The following is a 13,484-nucleotide window of genomic DNA, read 5'->3' on the forward strand; positions in this document are numbered from 1 at the left end:
AGGAGGAGGTGTCTGGCCCGCCCGCCTTCTCACCCCCTGAGTTCCTCTTTGTGAGCTTTCAGAAACGGAGGCTGCGGGCCGAAGACAATACACCATTCACAGGTTCCCGAGGAAGATGCTGGAATGTTTTGGCTCGTTTAAGCTGGATGAGACCCAAATCCTGGGGGCCGTTCTGCTGATTCTGACACTTGGAACAGTGTGCCGGTTTTCCCCGGGTGAGTCACTCTCGGGAGACAGAGAACTGTGTTGTTGGTGGTTTCGTTTTGACTTTATGACAACTCATGCCCTTCCCTCCCCCCTCCCTTTGAGCCAGCCCCTCAGAAGCATCCAGTGCCCACGTGAAGAGAGGCCCAGCTTCCCTCGATCTGCTCAGGAGAGACTCTGAGTAGGACTTGCTTTGGAGATGTGGACAAACCGTGGTGTCCTTAGGGTCGCTTTGTGAATTACCAGGCACCACTGTTCCAGGAATGACTCAGGAGGCTTTGAAGGTTTGGCATCCTGAAGTCTTAGAAGTGTAGTCGACCAGCAAAAGGGACACTTTGTCCTCAAGCTCTCTTTGGAGCCGGAACACCCCGGACCTTGCATTGAGCCCTGCGTGTCCTTTCTCAGCACAGTCCCTGGCTGAGTCTAGAGTCTGTGGGTGACCCGGCAACTAAGATCCCCCACCCCCCACCCAAGCAGCCCAGATAGCACAGGTTTTCCCAAAAGTGCTCACTGTGTTACGTGTGAACTGTAGCGTACATTCCAGTGAATTAAGTCCTAAGAATTTAAGATGATCACAGATGGACCATTTTAACCCAAACAATCATCATAATTCTGTGCTATGTGCCAAGGCCCATGGAACATGACGCAGACATGAAAAAGAATGGGGTGTCTGGCGTGAGGTGATGGCCCAGATATCAGGAGGGTAAACGAAGAAAGCAAGACATAGAACAATACAGAACAGAAAATGGGGAGAAAGATTAGAAACTAAGCCAGGAACTTTATTGCCAGAATGGGGTCGAAGGTGAGGGTCAAAGCCAGACAGAGTGGTCTGGGTCTGACCCACCACTGGCCAGCTCTGCCTCTGCGTGAGCCTCAGTTTCTCTGCCTGTGAACTGGGGGTGATATTAATAACAGCCTCCGAGGGTCGCTGGGTTCCGGACGAGAATCTGGTAAATAGAGGAACCCAGGTGTCCTGAGGGGCGCCTGCCACCCCGACGGCCGCTGTCCCCTCCACCCTGGGGGCTGGCATCAGGAGGGCGAGGACCTCCTTGCCGCTGTGTTCTGGAAATCCTGGAATGCCTCCGAGTCAGCACAGCTGGAGCACACGTGTACATTTTTAACCAGGAAAAAGAAAGTCAGTAATGCTATTTTTAAGAGGTTAACATGCGGGCAGTTTTGCAGACCCCTGACCCGCAGAGGGCTGGTCTGCGGTTCTGGGGCGTGGGCTGGGGAGTGATCCACCGGCACCTTGGCCTTGTGGATGGGTCTGTGGGCGGAGGCGGGCAGCCTGGAGAGGGCGAGAGGGGGCTGCTGGACGGTCATGGGGAGGGGTCCCCTCTCAGACTGCCTGGAGGGTTGCGGGCGGGAGCCCCTCAGCAGAGCAGGTTCCTTTCTGCCCAGTGCAACGAGCTGAGGTTAAAGGCTCTGTTGATGCACCACAGGGCGAGGCTGGCCAGGCCTTTCGTGCAAGGGCCCGGGGACTCCCAGGTGTCCACTGAGAGCTCGGAGGGGCGGGGGACGGGGAGGCCGGGCGGGGCCGTTGGGGCCAGCGGCGGACGTTTGCGGATGGAGAGAATGGATGCGCCGAGTCGATGGGGCAGCATGGGACGCGGGGAGGGCGGGGCGTGTGTTTTCGGGTGTGTGGTCGCGAAGGCCTCTCGGAGGAGGGGAGGTGCCCTTTGCACAGAAACCTGAATAAAACAAGCGAGCCAGCGCGGGCTTCTCCGGCCGGGCGCGGGCGCCGGTGTGGGCTGCGCGTGCTCCAGGAAGGGTTAGGGGGTCAGTGCCCCTCGTGGTTTGGGGGCAGATGGCAGGAACGAGGTCAGCGAGGTGGGCAGGGCCGTGGGGCCTGGCGAGGCATTTTCATTTGGCATTTACATCCCCATTCGCTCAGCCCGCTTTAAGCACCAGTTATGTGCAAGAGCGGGGCTCAGCGCATACTTCGAGGCGGTTCCCGAGGACGAGCACGTCCTTAAAACAGGCCGCTGGCGCCTCCCCCAGTCCCGGACTCGCTGAGGGTCCTTGCGTCTGGTCCCCACCCTGGGCCGGGCAGCAGGGGGAGAAGCAGCCGTGTCCCGGTCAGGAGGCCGCTCGCCTTCCGCCTCGTAGGAGGGCGGCTCCGAGGGTCGGGGACGGCACCTCGGGCCCCGTCCTCCCCCAGCATAGCAGTGTGTCCCATTGCGCCTGTGTGTGATGTGTGGGTGGGGCTACGCTTGCACATCATGGGTTGACCTGAGTCCCCCAGAAAGCTGTGTTGGGTTCCTCACCCGGAAGCTGGGAACGCGACCTCATTTGGAAATAAAGTCTCTGCGGGTGTGATTAAATGAAGACGGCGTATCCGACATGACGCAGGGTGGGGGCTGGAGCGATGTGGCCACAGCCAGGGGACGCCTGGGGCCACCCGGGTCTGGAGGGGCAGGGCAGGGCCTTTGGAGGGGGCATGGCCCTGGGACACCTGGGTCAGACCTCTGACCTTCGGCCTGTGGTTCTGAGCCACCCGGCTTGGGGGCTTTGTTAAGGCAGCCCCGAGACTGATGCACAGCATTAGCGGGGGAGGGTGCTGTGGTGGCTCGTCGAGGTCGCAGTCAGGACTTGAGCTCGGCCGGCTCAGCGTCAGGCCCGCGTAACTGTGCACCCCTCCCTGCCTGTGCCTTCACCCCTCTGCAGGGCTGGGACTTCCCGCATGCACAGAGCCCGGCAGCTCCGGTCAGAGTTCCGGTTCTGGTTCCGGGTGGGATGGGCCCGAGACTCTTCGCCCTGGAGAGGCTGACGGGGCTGGTCTATGGGCTACGCTTGGAGCCATGAAGGCCGGAGGACGATGTAGCCGCCAGCCCAGGGCCACCTCACTCACAAACTATTGCTTTGTTCAGTGTTCATCTCTTAGGCTCAGTGACTCCATCCAGCTCGGGGGCGAATCCCAAGTAGCCCAGCCGGGGGTCAGCAGACTGGTTTTCTGTAGAGTCAAGTAGTAATTCCTTCAGGCTCTGTGGGCCAGACAGTCTGTTGCAACTGCTCAGCTCTGCGTGCTGTAGCATGAAAGCAGGCATATTAAAAAGTGGGTGCGGCTGTGCACCAATAAATCTTTATTTACAAAAAAGGCTCGGGGCCGGATTTGGCCCATGGGCCCTACGGTGCTGACCCCGGGCCTAAGCCAATCATTTCTTCCCTGCGCCCCTCGCCAGGTTTTCACGTGACCCAGCTCTCGCCAGCGAGCTGTGCGGGGAGCTCCACGACAGGGCGTGAAGGGGATCCGTACTTGCTGGGAAAAGGGAGAGGGACACAGGGAAGAGAGGGCGGCCTCAGCTTGGGCTGCACTTGGTCCGGGCGGGATGTGGTGACTGGATCTGCTGCAGCCATTTTGGGCCCACGAGGGGAGCGATCTGTGTGCATCGAGGTGGCAGGAGAGAGAGGGAAAGGGCCTCGTCTCGTCTTGGGCTTTCTTGTCCGGGGAAGCGTGAGCCTGCGCTGAGTTGGGGAGTTTCTGTTCACCGCCGCCCGAGGCACCCGGACTGGTCCAGTCCCGCCAGGGGCCCCAGGCCTTGGAGCAGCGCGCTTCCTCCCCAGGGCCCGCAGGCAGCGCCGCTGGTGCGGGAAAGAGCACGCTGAGCTGCGTGCGGAGTCTGGAGGTTCGGGCGCTGCTCCAAATCTGTGTGACTTTGACCAAACTGGCGGCCTTTCATCTGTAAAACGAGGTCAGCTCTACTGGCCAGACGGGTTTCCCATGAGGTCCTAGGCAGGTAACGTGACAGCAGGTAGGTCAGCGTGAGGGGCACAGCCGTGCGCCTGGGCCTTGCTCCTGGCTAAGCCCGTCCCTTCGCCCGGCCTCTGCGAGGGCTCTCAGGCAGGCGACCAGAAGCGCTTGGGCCCCAAACCCAGGAAGCCTGACCTGCCTTGGGTTGTCACACCATTAGGGCCACTTTCAGGTGACCAGTGACAATGCGGAGGTCCCAGCCCTCTTGCCTGGAGGCAGGACAAACTCTGAGGTGTGAGCCACACTCCAGAGCCTTCCCGGATTAGGCCGGGGCTGGGCGGTGGGCGGCTTCCCCTCCCTCCCTGCCCCGTTGTCCCTGCTGGCCTCTGGGCCACACGGAGCCACAAACCCTCCCTCCGGCTCTGTGTGGAGGGCACCTCAGTGAGCCCCAGGGCCCCTCTGTGCCCCGCCCCAGGTGCTTCACACATCTGCACCTTCTCCCCCTTCCATGGGGCCCACTATCTCATCCCGTTCCGCGGAAGGGGAGCCTGAAGCCCAGAGAGGCTGGGTGACCGGTCCAGGCTTGCACAGCCCTTCTCGCTCCAGAGGGCACGTCATAACCGTTAGGCCATGCCGTGCAGTGGGGTCCGGGGCCAGAAGCGCTGGGATCAAGCCCTGGCTTTCCTCGTCGTGGGATCCTGGGCGAGCCTTGTGCCTCTCGGGACCTCGGTCTTTCCATCTATCCAGTGGGTTACGTGAGAACTAAGCACCTAATACTTGTAAAGGGCTAAATGCTCAGCCCGTGTCAGCTGGCATCAGTGATGACGAGAGGGATGTCTTTGAGCTGGCTTTGCCCTGCGGGGTTGTGAGTGGGTGGGGAGCTCTGAGGACCCCCAGGTGTCCGCTGGAGGGAGAGGTGGCCGGCTGAGCCCCAGGCCACTTAGTGCCTGGGAGAGACAGGATGGGCCCACATGGCCAGCTCTGTTGCCATGGCAGCAGCCTCTGCTGGGTTCCCAGCTATCGAAGGAGCCTGTGGGGTCTGCACCCACCTCCCAGGCTGGGGGCAGCCAGGTGGCTGTGGGGCCCCTGTGCCCGTGGCAGCCTCCTGACTTACCCTGGAGCGCGTTCTGATTCAAAGCACACGTCACTCAGGTATGACCCATGCAGGCCACCTTGAAGGGAGCCTTGGAGCTGCCCGATGGGCCGGAAGGGGCCCCCTCAGTGTGAGCAGGGGTCTGGGGCCTGCCTCCGCCCCCGGGGAACCCTGTCACTTGTCTGTCCAGGAGGCAGGAGAGGGGACCGAAGTTTGGATCCAGCTCCGTCACTTTCTAGGCGGGTGGCCCTGGGCAAGTTATTTTATCTCTGGGTCAGTTTCACCATCTACACAAAAATGACAATAACAAGCAGGCCTAACGGCCGCACGGGTTGCCATGCGGACCCCGCAGCTCTGCACGGAGGGTCCCGGCCGGCCACTCGGGCACAGTGAGCCCCCCGTGCCACGCGCTGCTCGGAGCTCTCGGGAGTCAGCCCTGGAGTCCTCAGGCCCGGGTTGCTGTTCTGTCGCTTTGGCTCCGATTCTAAAGACAGGGAGGCCGAGGCACGAGGAGAGTAAGTCTCCCGCCCCAGCACGGCCTCTGCGTCCCCCGGCCATTGGACAGGGGTCCTCAGACGACGCCCGGGATGCGTGCACGGGCAGTTACTGGGCGCCTGCTGAAGGCAGGCCTGGTTCTGGCCTCTGGGGTGAGCGGAGCTGGATCGAGGCAGAGCCGGGACCCCGGCACGCGCACGGCCCAGGGGATCCGGTTCTCCGCCCGCACTGGGATTTCCCGCTCTGGCTGAGCGGGGGCTCGAGTGTGCCCCGCCACGGTGCCCCGAAGGCAGGGACGAAGGTGGCGTGACCTGGCAGTCCCTCAGGTTCCGATCTCCAGCTCCTCCTCCGCCCGGTGGAGTTTCTCTTGGGTAAACATTAAGTCAGGTCAAACTTCGGACTCCCCGCCAGCCTGTGTCCCCCCACCCGCCTGACTCCCCACCCCAGTGAGATCTCCGCTCCCTGCCTCCTTCCCGGTGGGAGGCTGGGGCGCACGTGGCGTGAGGGGAGAGGCTCGAGTTCAAGGGCCGACCCGGGGTCCCTGCGGGGCTCCGCTGTCATGCGTCCAGGGCTCCCACCGAAGCGAGCACTGTCAGCCCCTGGGGCCAGGCTGCCAGGCCTTGGGCGGGGCGCCGTTCCCCTCCCAGCCTTGGCTTCCTCCTCTGTCCACCGGCTGTGACCCAGCTCTGCGGGAGACCTGCCCTGTCCCCACCGCGTGAAGGAGCTTGTGCAATGGGCGGAGAAAGTGCTTCACAAACCTAATCGTGACGCCGAGACTCATGCCTCCCCATCCTCCCGAACCGAGGGCGAAGCTTCCCCCCTCTTTATTTCTCCCCCCCCACCCCCCAACCCCCTCCCCCTCCGTCTTCACAGAAAAGACATTCGGAGCTCAGAGCGTTTTTCCCCACAGGGGGCGGGTGGGGTCAGGGGACCCTGGAAGCCGCCAGCTCAGCCTCCCAGACCTGCGGGCGGGCGTGAGGGAACATTATTCTCTGTAATGTCACGGTCGTCCTCAGCACTTTTCATGTTCAAAGTGCTTCCTCAGTGCTAAATAATTAATTCTCGCCACGCTCCCGTGTGAGGGAATAAATAAATGTCACTTGTACAGGTGACTAAGCCCGTGGGGAATCGAGGCTGACAGCTTTAGGCACCAGCAGAGGGGTCGGCTGGGGACGCTACCCTCGGGGCTCATGGCTGCAGAGGAGCTGACCAGGCGCAGCCGGCCCCAGGCCGCCGAGAGGAGCAAAGTCGGGGCGCGGGGCTTTGCTTTCTCTGGGGGGGATCAGGGCCTGGAGGGATGCGGGCCGGACGTAGCTTTCTCGTGCGCCTTCATCTTCCCTCCTGCGACATGGAACCACCTTGGTGCTCACTTCCCGGACTCCCGGGGGCAAATCCAGATTCACCCCCAGGAGGAGGTTGGGCCCGGGAGCACCTCCTGCGTGGGGTGTCACCATCTCACATGCCCACATCACCTCCCCAAAGAAGCTCCTGGGGTCTTTCACCAGGCCTCCCGTTCCTCAGACTCCTCACCAAAACCCCACCCACCCCTCATCGCCCGCCCCCCCGCCCCCCCCCCCCCCCTACGCTCACCTGCTCCGGGCCAGGGCTCTGTCCTCACGGCTGTTTCGGGCACAGCAAGTTTTTTCCCATCACTGCGCTGTCCCCTGGCTGTTACCTTGGCCTAGGGCATCCTTCCCCCGGGGGAGCCTGAGGGCTGGCTCCTTGCTCCATCCAGGTCTCTGCTCCGTGTCACCTCTTCTGAGAAGACTTCCCTGACTACCCCACCTAAAATGACCAAGAGGATAAGAATGCCATCGAATCCCATTGTCCTTCCCTTCGCCCCTTCATTTGCTTCTGGTGTTATGTATTCACTGTTGCTTGTCTGTCCCCCTTACCCGAGAGACCACGAGCCCCACGAGGACAGGGACCATGTCCTCTTGGCTACTGCTGTATCCCACTGTCTGGCACATAGTAGGTGCTCAGCAAATGAATATTCCATTCGCTGCTATATTCCCAGTACCTAGGACAGCTCCTGGCACATAGTAGGTGCTCGGGAAACATTTGTTCCAGCACGATCGTTGTCACCAGCCCTGTGCTTGACACATGGTAAGTGTCCGGTATAGATTTGTTTTGTTCGAGGCCGTATCTTGGTCCCTAGAAAAGTAACTGGCACATAATAGGTGTCCAGCAAATATTGGCGTGTTTGCTATCGTATCTCTGGTGCCCGACACTTAGTAGGTGCTTGGTGTTTAGTGAATGAGTGAATGGCTGGATGGCTGAAGGTGTTCTCTCCCCTAGAGCCTCAGAATCTTCTGGAACAGAGGTGCCTGCCTTATGGGGTGAGAGGTGGGCCCACGGCAGCCCGTGCCAGGCTGTGCACCTGATGCCTCTCTGCGAGGGGCAGCCCCCCAGCCTGCCTGCCTGGCGTGGCCTGCCAGGCAGCACATGGCGCCAACACGCTCCGCCAGCTCTGAGGAGGCACCAGGCCTGGCCACGCTGGAGAAGGAGGGGACTGCAGATGGCTGGCCATCTGGCCGCACGGGAGGCCATCCGGGCAGGCGCCCCCCTCGCCCCTCCCCCACCCCACACTGAGCTTCCTCTTCCTCTCTGCTCAGCGGGGCCGGCAGAGGCTCCCTGTCCCCTCCCAGACTCCTGGGCTCATCTGGGCACCCTGGAGTTTGTTGGGTCTGCATCTGGCCCCAGGGTCCAACATGGACCGGGCTGTACAGGTGTCGAGAGGGGTGTGATTATCAGGCATCCAGGGCCAGGCGGACTCTGAGGACAGGGCTGTGACTGGACCCCTCCCTTCTCCCGGCACCCCCACCTGCTGCCCGCCACCTCCCACCTGGCAGCTGAGGGGGGCAGCTGACCACCCTTCCTCCCCGAGGCCATCACAGATCACAGGGCGTCAGCACACGCCCCTGGGTCTCACCACAGGTTGGGGCGAGATAGCCCACGCCACAGGGAGGGCCCGGGACACGGAGGACAGGCGCGTGTGCACACGTGCGCACGCAAGCATGCACGCGCATGTCAGGGCGCCTGGAGGGGGATGGAGGTTTGGGTTTTCCTGGATTACGTACTTGAGTTACACGTTTTTTTGCCTGTGACTGAGTTCACGATGCAAGTGAATATTTTCTGCGTGCGTGAATATTTTCTGTGTGCGTGACGATCCGCCGTGTGTATCCACGCGCACCTATGCGTGCCGTCCAGTGGTACTGACGTAGGGTTCATATGTAACGGAGGGGTATGTGCCTGGGCGGTCGTCACACGCCATGTGTGCGTGCTGTGGGTTTGCACGGCCAGCGTACGGTAGTGCGTGTGCGCAGATGAATAAGCCCGTGTGAGGGGCAAGCGTGTCTGGTCTATCTGCGTGTATGCGTGTGTGCATACATGTACACATGCGTGCATTCAGTGGCCACACGTGTTGTGCAAAAGATTACGATCGTGTAGCTGTGTGTCGGCATGTGGGCGTGCACGCATGTGCAGACGCGTGCATACGAGTTGGGAAAGCGCCCGTGAGAACGTGTGTGTGTGCGGGTGTGTGACTGCATTGTGAGTAAGTGGCCTAGTGGCTCTGGGTCCCATGCGATGATGATGATGATGACGACACCACAGCCTGGCAGGGTCGTCCTGAGGACTGAAGGGGACACTGCCGCCCCGGAAGCTCGGAACTGCCCCAGGCCCCGCTCCAGCATCCGCTGTCCTCATCATTTATAGTCTTTCCCAAACGGCCTGGAGGAGCTGGAGAAGCTGCAGACCCAGCATCGAATAATCCTTGACGCAGGGAAGTCACGCTCTTTCTTCATTCCATTCTTCCACGGCATCAGGGACAGCGTCTGCACGGGGTGCTGCTGCGTGTGCCCCCCCGCCCCCACCGCACTGCCCGGCTCAGGCTGGCTCAGCCACCTTGTCAGGAGAGCAGGAGAAAGTTCTGGTCTCGGCAGGCAGCAGGACACCTGGCTCAGTCTGGCTCAGACGCCTTGTCAGGAGAGCAGGAGAGAGTTCTGGTCTCGGCAGCAGGACAGAAACCAGACTTGGATGGTCCCCTTTGTTATGCTGCGTTTATTTTCATGGTCACCTGCAAGTGGTATCAGCTTTGCCATTATGGGGTGATCTAAGCCGTCCCTTTTAAGTCAATTTATTTGCCTAAAGGAAAAACCAGTGGTTTATTTTAAAGACTTGAGCAGAGAATCCCCGGTTCGGGCCTGGAGAAGGCATGGTCCATTCCCAGGGGTGCTAGGCAGAGAGGCGGCGCCCGAGGGGTGAGCAGCCAGCTGGGCCCTCTAGGTCCAGAGTGGGGCGTTCCCTGCGTGCCTCCCGGGGTTCAGCTGTCTGGGTCGTGTCCTGATCTGAGAGGCTGCCAGCTGGGTACAGGCCATATCTCCCTTCTTTCGGAGGTGACCTATTTGGAGTATCCGGACTGAACGAGAACTAGAAAGTCCCACGGGACCGGAGTTTGGGGGCTGAAAGCAGGGACCCATTGTGAGTCAGCCTCCTCCGGTCCCGGCAGAAGGGACTGCATTTAGCAAGTTCACCTTGAAAGGTTTAATTTGTCCTTCTCTTCGGAAGGTGACAAGTTCCATTCGTGAGTCAGTAAGAGCCAGCTGGGCCTGAGCTTCTGTTGGCCTAAAGCCAGGATTGCGCAGCAGCGGGCTGAGGAGTCCGGTGCTTGTTTTCCAGGTGAGGGGTGAGCCTCGCTAAGAGCAGCTTTGGGAACATTCGCTTGTGCAGGGCGGGAAGTACGTAGAGGAGGCCAGAGGCCGGCAGGGTCGGGGGAGCCAGGTGAGAAAGGCAGTCCTGTGAATCAGAGTCGGGCAGTGGCTGGGTAAGGAGCGAAGGGGACAATCGGATCGCCGTGGAGACAGACGGGAGCCAGGGGGAGGTGGCCCCTTAGGGCAGCCCTGTGTTGCCCGCGTGGCTCTCGAGGGCCATGCCATCCCCTCCCCCCTTTAAGAGTGGGCTCCTCTCTCCAGCCCGCCATGGGCCAGCAGACCATGCCAGTGTGGGGGCCAGGGTGGGGCCCCTCTTCATTGCCGTGTAGCTTTCCGCCATGTGGACAGACCACCTGCCCATGGTCTTTGGGTAGTTCCCAGGAAGTCCCTTCTTAAATGTCAATAGCTGTCACCTCGTAGCAAGCAGTAAAATCTGGGAACGCACCAGCGGGAGGGGCCGGCCGTGCTGTCTGGTGCGGGTTAGAATAAGTGCGTGAGCCTTCAGAACTCGGGCCGCCTGTCCGGGACCATCCTCCCCCGGGCGGGCTCATGCTGGCAAAGGCACAGGAGCTAGGCCGGGGTTTTGAATCGCTAGCAAGGGGCCTGGAAGCTGGCTCCCCTGCCTGCCCTCCGCAGCCCTGGACAAGGGGCCTTCTGGAGGTGGCTGCTGCCCCGGCCCCCGCCCACCCGCAGCTGGATGCAGACATTGAGCCCAATTCATTCTGCCTTCAAAGGGCTCCTGTCTGAACCGGGCTCGCGGGCGAACCCCCAGCCAAACCCTGGCCTAGGAAAACACGCCGGGCCCTTGTTAGCAGAGGCCGCCTGCAGGAGGCCGGCCTGCTCGGCTCCCTGCCCCCCAGCCACTGGCCCACCTCAGAGATCCAGGCTGCTCAGGAGGGAGGGAGGGAGGCCTCACGTGGGGTGGGGTGGGGGGGCTGGTCCCCCAGCCTGGGGTGTGGCTCACCCTCCCGTCAGCCTCTCCAAAAGACAGCAGTCCATCTTACCTTCCTCCCAGTGCTCCTGCCCAACTCGATCCTTGGCCATGAGATGCCCCCCAGACCCCAGACCTTTAAGAGAATTATTCTGCTGGTGACAAGCAAGCCTCAGGGCCCACCTGCATTGGGGAGGAGGGGGGTTGGCAGGAGTGCGAATAGCAGAAGACAACAGGGGCCCTGAGGGGCACTTTCCAGTCTGCCTACCACGGGACAACTCCGCCTCTGGGGGTCCCCAAGAGCCCCCTCCCTGCCCAGCCACACCTGCCTCTCCAGCTGCCACCCACACGTCAGTGACTTCCAAATTTATATCCCCAACGCAGACCTTTCTTTTGAGTGGGACTTGATATTACCACCTGGATGTCTCAGAGGGACCTCAACACGTCCAAACCCATTCTCTGCCACCCAAACTCCGGACCTAGGGTTCCATGCGGTTGAGAGCAGTGACCTCTCCGAGCATCTTCCTGGCCGCGTCCAGGGGAGACCCCACAGGGAGATGCGATGGCAGATCCCTCCATGTCACCCCTACCCGCTCAGAGTCTAGCAGGAGAGAGACACGTAACCAGGCAACTCAAGAGCCACATGCCTGGGCCGTGGGGGGGAAACCGTGAGACCTTAACCAAGCAGAGAGGGGACGCCGGACTGAGACGTGGGGGTCAGAGGAAGCTTCCTGGAGGAAGTGACATCTGAGAAGAGAACCAGGTTGACTGGTGGCGGCCGAGTGGGGAGGGAGATGGAGGTCCAGCTGGCAGGAGCAGCGTGTGCAAAGGCCCTGAGGTGCGAGGCAGCAGAAATGCTCCAAGGATGGCAGCACCCGAGAGGCCAGAGCGTAGAGCGAGAGGGGTCGTGGCTGGGGGGCAGCAGGGCCCAGGTCATGGGGGCTGTGAGGTCACATTAAGGCCGGTAGCTTTTCCATAAACGGCACGAGACCGGTGTCTTTGCCCTGACTCAGCCGCGGACTCGCGCTGGGTTTGCCTAGAGTGTCCTGGGGATCCCTATGGGACGATCGCTCCCGACGGCCCCTTCCCACATCCGCTGGAGCTCTCTAAAATGGGGTTTGTGACAGCCCCTTCCTTCCAGGGCGGCTGGAAGACACTTGCCTCAGTTTCCAGCGGGTAGGAGCACACAGTAGGAGCCTGTGGCTGGCATGTCTAGCTGTGTTTGGGGTGAGGGGCTCTTCCATAGCCCCCTTGCGGCATTAGGTGCTGCATTTTCTGAGATTTTACAAACCAGAGACTCAAGCCTCTGGCCCGCGGGTCAAGACGCCCCCTCCAGCATCGAAATAGGGCAAGGCAGTGCTCTGGTGGCTAAGCCAGGGGACCAGCCCCGGCGGTCCTGTCTGTCCTGGACAGTGAGACCTGCAGTCCCTGCACCTGTCCTTGCTTGGTGTTGTCCTAGGTGACAGCACGTTGTCGGGGCGGGGGCAGGGATTTGTGGGTGAGTGAGTCGATGAGGGGAGATTTAACTCCCTGCCAGGTTTATGGCTTGGCTTTTCGTCCTGGGCCTGGAGGAAGCCACGGACCCGCGTGCTCCAGGCATTGGTTTATTTCTGAATCTCTGCGAGAGGCGGGCGGGAGGAGGGGGAGGGAGAGGATGGAGAAGGATGGGCGGGGAGCTCGTCCTGCACCAGGAAACTCAGAGACCGAGCCCCAGGAAATTGCCTTGCAGTGAGGGGAAGATAGAAGCGGGGTCCATTCTCTGGTTTCTAAAGGGAGGCAGGGAAAAAAAAATCAGTCTGCAAATGTGCAGCCCTCTCTCCACAGGCCTTTTCTTCCCTCCGAGAGCAGAGGACACAGTCCCTGTGTCCTGTCACAGCACAAGGGGCTTGGTAACTAATCGGATGAGCAGATGTCACTGGTCATTAGGCCGCGTGTGCAGCGCACCCACGTGGCTCCTGTCCAGACCCCAGCGCCCTTGGTGCTCCCTACTTAATTTGGACCCCACGCGGCCCCGCCCCGGAGAGAGCCACCGGGCCACTGCGTTTCCCAGGAACTCGCGGGATGGAGATGCCCCTGCGTCCTTGTCTGCAGGGGAGCCGCAGCCAGACGGGAGGTGATGGAGACTTTTAATTTTCATCACTCCCGTCCATCGGAGCTCTGTTTTAAATCACTTTAACGGCAGATTAAAAATATATAAGCTGATACTAGAAGACATTCTTAGTGCCTTTATAAATGTCTTAAATCAGGAGTTTGGCTTAATTGCACTTGGGGGGTTAGAGGGGGCTGGGAGGGGGGGCGAGTCAGGTGAGCCCTGCCTGTAGGGGGTGGGGAAGTGACAGGGAACAGAGTAAGAGGAGG

At 61.0% G+C, this 13,484-nt stretch overlaps 1 protein-coding gene across 2 annotated transcripts in view; it reads left to right on the forward strand.

Annotated features, from left to right (window-relative positions):
* The window catches only part of LOC111732410, a 43,921-nt gene that overhangs the window by 1,662 nt on the left and 28,775 nt on the right, over positions 1 to 13,484 (forward strand). The window contains exons 2-3 of one of the 2 annotated variants that reach the window (XR_002777541.1): positions 9 to 215; positions 314 to 1,851. The gene's annotated coding sequence lies outside the window, so the exon portion shown is untranslated. Of the gene's footprint in view, positions 1 to 8; positions 216 to 313; positions 1,852 to 13,484 lie in introns of those variants that run through there. The other variant, XM_023524265.1, reaches the window with a different exon arrangement.

The sequence above is a fragment of the Pteropus vampyrus genome, unplaced genomic scaffold, assembly GCF_000151845.1.
Source record: "Pteropus vampyrus isolate Shadow unplaced genomic scaffold, Pvam_2.0 Scaffold456, whole genome shotgun sequence".
Taxonomy (NCBI): domain Eukaryota; kingdom Metazoa; phylum Chordata; class Mammalia; order Chiroptera; family Pteropodidae; genus Pteropus; species Pteropus vampyrus.